This window comes from Alligator sinensis, unplaced genomic scaffold (assembly GCF_000455745.1).
Source record: "Alligator sinensis unplaced genomic scaffold, ASM45574v1 scaffold273_1, whole genome shotgun sequence".
Lineage (NCBI taxonomy): Eukaryota > Metazoa > Chordata > Crocodylia > Alligatoridae > Alligator > Alligator sinensis.
Genome location: NW_005841943.1, coordinates 1,090,003 through 1,097,325, shown reverse-complemented (window position 1 = coordinate 1,097,325; position 7,323 = coordinate 1,090,003). Strand labels below are relative to the sequence as shown.

At 48.9% G+C, this 7,323-nt stretch overlaps 2 protein-coding genes across 4 annotated transcripts in view; one reads left to right on the top strand and one right to left on the bottom strand.

Annotated features, from left to right (window-relative positions):
- Positions 1-214, bottom strand: part of RAD54B (RAD54 homolog B) — a 123,119-nt gene extending 122,905 nt beyond the window's left edge. The window contains exon 1 of one of the 3 annotated variants that reach the window (XM_014518210.1): positions 150-214. The gene's annotated coding sequence lies outside the window, so the exon portion shown is untranslated. Of the gene's footprint in view, positions 1-23; positions 93-149 lie in introns of those variants that run through there. The other 2 variants (XM_014518209.2, XM_006019990.3) reach the window with 2 other exon arrangements.
- LOC102369457 (RING finger protein 151-like) overlaps positions 117-7,323 on the top strand; it is a 21,711-nt gene continuing 14,504 nt past the window's right edge. The window contains exon 1 of the mRNA XM_006019988.3: positions 117-240. The gene's annotated coding sequence lies outside the window, so the exon portion shown is untranslated. The remainder of the gene's footprint in view (positions 241-7,323) is intronic.

The following is a 7,323-nucleotide window of genomic DNA, read 5'->3' as shown; positions in this document are numbered from 1 at the left end:
GCCCCGAGACGCCGAGCGCGCACTCAACCGTCCCGCCGCGCCTGCCGGCTCCCGTCAGCCACTCGTCCCAAGGCGCATGCGCACCCGCCGCCAACACAGCTCAGGGATCCCGCCAGCGCTACAAGTGATTCCTCTGCGCATGCGCCTACCCTCTCCCCACGCCGCTTCAAGGGCGCGAAGCTGTCTTCAGTGCCCGCCCCCGTGGACTTCCTCTCGCACTTTCGCTCTCGCGCTAGAACGGTAGGCAGTTTTGTCAGGGGCTCCGGGCCGGGGCGGCGGCTGGGCCAGGTGGGTGCGGGGCGCGAGGCGCGATGGGCCGGCGCCGCCCGGGCAGAGCAGCAATGCGGACCCCCCTTCCCTGGGTTGATCTGCTGCTCCGCTAGCTGTCCCTGCCTTGTGCTCCCTCCCCCGATCTGCCTCTCTGCTGTCTGCTCCCTGCCCTGTGCTCCCCACCCGAACTGCTGCTCGGCTTTCTGCTCCCCGGGGTGCCCTGTGCTCTGCTTCCCGATCTGCTGCTCTGCTCTCCGCCCGTCCCCTCCCTGTCTGCCACTCTGAGGGGCTGCCCATGCCACTTGTGACACATATGCTGCAGGTTGGTCACTCCAATGCAGGCAGAGAAGAGGGTGCGGGAGTGCCGGCACGATAGGCCAGCAGCACGAGACAGAAAAGCCTGGGACCTCGCGCTGGCCTAGGAGAAAGGCAGACTCCACAGGTGCCACCTGGGCTCAGAGCCGGCTGCCTGCGCTGCTGAGACAGCGGCTCTTAGCGTCAAGCCACCCTTGGTGGGAGAGTTCAGGAGGAGCTGGGGACCTTGCACTCAGCAGAACTTGTGCATGAGAAGGTTCCCAGTAGCCAGGAGTTGCTGGTTATTGCTGTCTGCTCCCGAGCCTGGTTAACACCAGCAATAGCTGCAGGAGAGCATTGGCAGTGCATACAGCGAAGACTAGAGACAATTGAATAAGAAATATAGAATGTGCCCTTTACCTAAGCCGTACCAATGCAAGCCATACATAGAAAAGTAGCAACTATCTCCTTCCTCCGTCAGCACAGGCTTACAGTCTATAGGGCTATGTTGACTGCAAGAATAAACATACCTGCATGGCAAACAAGGCAGGAGGAAAGCTTAAAAAGGATTTAGCATCTCCAGGGTATTCCCAAATTGGGAAGAACTCTGGAGATGGTTTTCCTAAAAGCAGAGGAGAAGATAATTTTTCTGAGACCACAAAAATGGAGCAGTGGTCAGTAAGCGCTTGTTACTGTTCTTGATGTTTAGGGCTGGCACCTGCAGCTTCCAGACTGTCAGGGATACTGGTGTTGGCAATGATTCAGTTACTGCTGATCTTGAGGGCTTATAGAAAGCAAATTTTCAGGGAGCTTATAGGCCTTGAATTGTGGGTAGATGATTGATAATAGGGGTGAACTTCAAGAAGCATGATGTTTGCAGAGAAGATTGCAGCAGAGTGAAAGCTTTGAGTCAAGAGGAAGTTGTAGCCAAGGCACATTTAATGCTTTCCAGGGAAAATGTTGGAAGTTGAAACACAAGTAAAGCATGTACTAATGGAAGGCGTATTCTTCAGCAGATAGTCTAAGGCAGCATTTCTCAACCCATGGGTTGCAACCCAAAAGTGGGTCGCAAGAATGTATGAAAGGGTCACCAACAAACTTTAAAAATGGATTCTCCTTTAAAGAAGGAAAACATGGGGAACTGTGGGCTTTCCCTTGCAGTCTGGTGTTTACAAATGCGTCCTGGTACAAAAACATTGAGAACCACTGGTCTAGGGGACTAAACAGGTTGGTCCCTACACACTACTCAGCCTCTGCCTGCTCCCTGGCCTTCCTTACTAGTCCGCAGCATCTGAGATCTGTCAACTCCAGTTGACCATGCCTTTGAGAATGCCTCCCTCATCACAGGGCTCCCAGCCAAAGCTAAACTGTAGGCAAGAGAGGACAGCGTGATTTGACCCCTCAAAGTATCAGACCATTTCTCTGGCCTCCCCTACCCACAGACTTTAAAGTTCTTTTAAGCATTTCTCCAAGTGCCCTTCACATGCAGCCTGATATTTGCCCGCTGTTTGCTCTCTTTTTGCACTTTTTTAAAGTCAGATGTTCCTCCTGCTCCCTCCCAAGTTGCACTGATAACTTGTTTATTGCCCAAGGTGTTTAAAGGCATAGTTACCTCCAGGTTTTCCCCTCCCTACATTTAATATTTGCGCTTTCTGTTCATATTTAATGGAAAAATAAAGGTTGTGCTTCCCATTTAAAAACGGCTTGATTATTCATGCCATGGTATTTCAGCTTTCAAACTAGCCAAATAAGCCAAGAAGGTAAAGAAATCTGGACCCTCATAAAGTAGCTGAAACATGTGAAGCAAGCAGCCCCTGTGCACGTGCTGCCTAAATCTCCTAGCTAGGGGTAAGCAAAATACAGCCTGCAGGCTGGTTCTGGCCTGCCAAATAATACTATTAATCCGACGGCTGCTCCTCTGAAGGAGAGTTGTATCAGGGCCACTTAGGGAGTTTTGGTGAGCTTTTGGGAGGGGGAGATGCTAAGCTCACCAAAACTCCCTAAGTGCCCCTCCAGCCCAGATAATTGTCCATCCCTGTCCTAAGCTAAAGTGTACACAGAGCACAGGTCCCATATGGTTAAAGATGTTCCAGGCATGAACTGTCAAGTGAGCAGTATTTATAAATCAGCAAAGCACACAGGAAATGGCATAGCAACCCCAGGAAACTGATAACAATGAAACCCCAAACCAGCCCAAATGTACTGTGTTCTGCTTACAGATTCATGGCTACAAAAGGGGCTCCCAAAAACTGAATCTCCAAGCTGGAGCCAGCAACTGCTGCATCAAACATTTAGGCCATGTGGGTCAAATAGGTACATAAAATGCCCCAGACAAGGTGTCTCTGTCTACTGCCATTCTGGAATAGGTGGCATAAGCTGATTCCTTAAAACTAAGAGTTGACCGCCTTTTACTAGTGCTGGGCCTGCACTTACAACATGGCCACCACTGCAAGCCACCAATCTGCCACTGTCCCAGATCTGCAAAGAACTGCTTTCTTGCTCCTGTAATGCAGCTTCTGCTGAAAAGTGCACCTCTGAAAACTGAGAAAACTTGTGGGGCAGATGTGGCCCACAGGTGTTGGCTGCCAGCGCAAGCCTTAAACCATCATTCCTGTCTTTCTGTGCTGGAATTGGGTCTTGGAGCCTTGTGCTGTTTCAGCCCAGTCTTATGAGCTGGAATCAGACCTCAGAGCCCCACCCAGCCCCTTGTGTCCAGTCTAGCATGCAAGGTTACAGCCTTGGGGCTACCCACAGACCTGTGGAGAGCTCTGAAGGACAGATGACATTGCACTGGGGCCCAGATCTACCCTGTGGGCCAAGGTTTGAGCATGTGTGTTGTAAAACGTAGACTCCTGGCTACCCTTCAGGTATGTGGTCTGCTCTGCAAAGCAGGAAATACCCCACATCGCAGAGGACTGGCTCTCTTCAGCCTGTGCGGAGATGCATACAAGCACAGCTGGAGTTCTCTAAAGAAACTGAGCTGCAGTTAGTCAGCATAAGGAGCCATCAGATTGCACCAGTTCTCTACCCATTTTTCATGTTTTTGGGGGCACCACAACAGAGAGGAGTTTGTGGGCTTGGCTCAAACTCACAGCATAGGTCTACATGAGCGGTTCTCAACCTCATTAGACTCAAGGCACCCCTCAGACAATTCCAGCTTAGTTTTCACTTATTCTTCACTATAGAAAGATAACAGAGCAACTTTTTTGTTGCAAAGAACTCAGAGAGAACACAGCAGGTGAACATTCCTATTTGAAATTGCTAGGTTTATCTTGTGAATCATGTTTGCACATGTAACAGCAAATATGGTATGACACCCCATGAAAAGATGTCAAGACAACCTAGGGTGCCAGGGAACCCTGGTTGAGAATCACTGGTCTGCATAGGCAGCACTGTGTAGCAGTACCCAAGCTAGCTTAGTGGGCACTAGATTGCAAGCCAGAAGCCATCAGCCACATTCATGTAGTGCTGTACCCAAGCACTGCTGAGAAATGGAGCCAGTTAACCAGGTACAGCACCAAGGTATATTTTTTCCAGCTCAGGAATTAAGTAGGATACCTGCATGGTCTTGCCTTGCATTCTACATGCAAGTGATTCTCAACATCCTGGAGTGCCACATAGAGGTGCATTGATACATTGGTCCAAATTGTATTGGCATTGATAAAAGGAAAATTGACATCATCAGCAATCAGCTTTTTTTGACCGATGCGGCTGATAACATCACAGATAAATGTCGTATGTGTATGCAGCCGCAGCATACACATGGCCAGGAGTGCAGCCCGGCAGCTTAGAGAGCAATGTCTGGCCAGTAAGTCTGTGGGTGGATAAGGGGCACAGGGGAGAGAAGGAGCGTGGGGTAGCCGATCAAGGTCCTCATGGAGGGGGACGGAGGGAGGGAATGGAGCACAGGCAGGGACAAGTGCTGCCCAACCAGGGTAAAGCAGGGTGCAGAACAAAGTCACAAGTGGCTTGTCCAGGAGGGCGGGGTGGCTTCCGCCGCTGCACACACACCAGGGGAGGCATGAGGAGCATGTGCCCCCCCTAGATTTGTGCATAGGACAAGGATGGGCTTCACGCTAGGGGCTGGGGGCTGCACCAGCCTCTTCCTGGTGTGTGGGCTGTGCGGGGGCAGGGCATATGGTGGCAGTGGCACTGGGAGGGGGGCTATGGGGTGCTACAGTGAATTTTGGGGTGACTGTACCCCATCCCATAACCTCCCAGCACCACTACTGCTCACCCCACCCTGAGCACAGCCCTGGCCCAGCCCCTCCCCCTGCCCCCCACCAGGAGGAGGCTGTGGCAGACAGCCTACCCTTGCCGTGCACACAAACCCAGGGGGCATATGCCCCCCATGCCTCCCCCAGGGTGCGTGCAGAGGAAGGAGCTGTCCCCACTCTCCTGCCCCCTGTGCCCCCTCCCCACCCCCGATGAGCTGCCTGCAGTTCTGTCCTGTCCCATGCCCTGCCCCGGCTGGGCAGCCCCTGTCCCAGCCCCACTCCCCTCCCTCACCATGGGGGCCTTGATCTGCACCCCCATGCCCCTTCCCCCACCACAGACTTACCAGTCCAATGCTGCTCTCCAGGCTGTCAGGCTGCATATCGGCAATCAGATCGGTACTGGCCAATAAAACCTTTAACTGGTGCACACCTAGTGCCACAAGATCCTTTGAAGGGTGCCACAGGAAGTGGGAAGAGAGAAGTAGTTAAGGGTAAACCCAGGCTCTCCTTGCCTGGTTGCTCACCTGCCTCCATTGCCTGATCCATCTGCAAGGATATAGGCACTGTAATAAATAAATTAGTTTCTGAAATGGGGTGCCACTCAAATCACAAGTAATGGGGGAGGTGCTTTGATTTGGTTGTTAACCACTACTATAGACATACTCACTGTGTCTGTGCTGCTGTCAAAGGTGCAGACATACTCAAGCCAATTTCAAATGAGTGTAGTTCTCAATACAGGCTGCAAGGTAGTGAACTCTATGTTGCTGTGGCTACACTATTGTTGGTACTTGAGCTAACTAGTTTCAAATTGGCAAGGCTACATCTTCACAAGTTGTAGGCTTACCTTTGACTATGGTATAAACAACACTAGAAAGCAAAAAAGTGCAGCAGATCCTTAAACTGGTTTACAGTTGGGTAATACCCTATACAAACTGCTTTTGATGCACTTCTGTTGCAGATTCTGTAGACTAGTATTATGGTGCTATATCAGATAAACTGAACCAAGCATCCTGACTTTGCCTTTTGTAACCATTATGTAAATTGCTTGTGTAGTCAAGAACACCCAATAACATACTTTATATAACAGATTTTAAATAACAAACTTTGTGCATTTTCATGGTAAAAGAATAGCAGCAAATTCACAGTTGTCCTCCTTTTAGGATGATTCGGCATTGTTCCGCATTCAAATAAGTTATTTAAATGAAGGACTGTAAAGTAGATGTTAAATATTATTGGTGTGTTACAAATGAATTGGGATTCTTGCTTCAAATACTTCCATGTCTCTTTTTTAGATTTTAGTAGATTGAGAACAGTGGGAACAAACTGGTCAGTATTCTGACTTGATATATGTTCTCTTTCAATCTACTACTGTGACCCTTACAGTGGGTTTTACTTAGAGAATTTAGGTGGTGACTTTCTTTTTAATTTACATTTTTATGTAAGTAGCTAGGCCAGAACTGGATTATTGCAGTAGTGCTTTTTAAAAAATAGCATCTCATAGTCCAAATGTAACCTCAGTTAGATGAGGATGTTTTATCAGATGAAAAATGGAATATAATAACCAAATGCTAAGGTTTTCAGAAAATAAATGAAATATTTTAATTTATTCTTAATTTGTTCTATAGCAGTAAGTGAAGATCTATAAACTCCATTACATTGTGCTTGTAGTTCAGTTAGTTAAGTTACAATCAATTAGTCAAGTTCAGAAACAATGGTGTATTTAATTAGAATAAACTTAAAGTTTATAAAAAAACCTTGTCAGTGCTTCTGATCAATGAGAGCTTTAAAAAGAATAAAGTATATATGTATCTTGAAGGGGAAAAAAGTCACATATGGTTGAATTATTTTTGTTACTTCTTCAAAGAACAGCAGTAAAAGAAAAAACCTTCAGACAAGTTATTTCTTCATAGATTCCATAAACATCAGGGCTGGAAGGGACCTCGGAAGATCATCGAGTCCAGCCCCCGGCCTAAAGGGCAGGAAGTCAGCTGGGGTCATAGGATCCCAGCAAGATAAGCATCCAGTTTCATCTTGAAGGTGTTCAATGAAGGCGCTTGAACCACGTCCGGTGGCAGGCTGTTCCAGACCTTGGGGGCTCGGACAGTAAAGAAATTCTTCCTTATGTCCAGCCTGAAACGATCTTGAAGTAGTTTGTGACCATTCGACCTCGTCATCCCTTGGGGCGCTCTGGTGAACAAACGTTCCCCCAGATACTGGTGGTCACCCCTGATAAACTTGTAGGTGGCCATCAGATCACCCCTGAGCCTGCGCTTTTTCAGGCTAAAGAGCCCCAGGGCTCTCAGCCTGTCATCGTAGGGTCTGCTTCCCTGACCTCTGATCATGCACGTGGCTCTTCTCTGGACTCTCAAGCTTCTCCACATCCTTTTTGAATTGTGGAGCCCAAAACTGGACACAGTACTCCAGCTGCGGCCTCACTAAGGCCGAGTACAGGGGGAGAATGACGTCCCGGGATTTGCTTGAGAAGCATCTATGGATGCAAGCCAGCGTTTTGGTCGCTTTACTAGCCGCCGCATCGCACTGC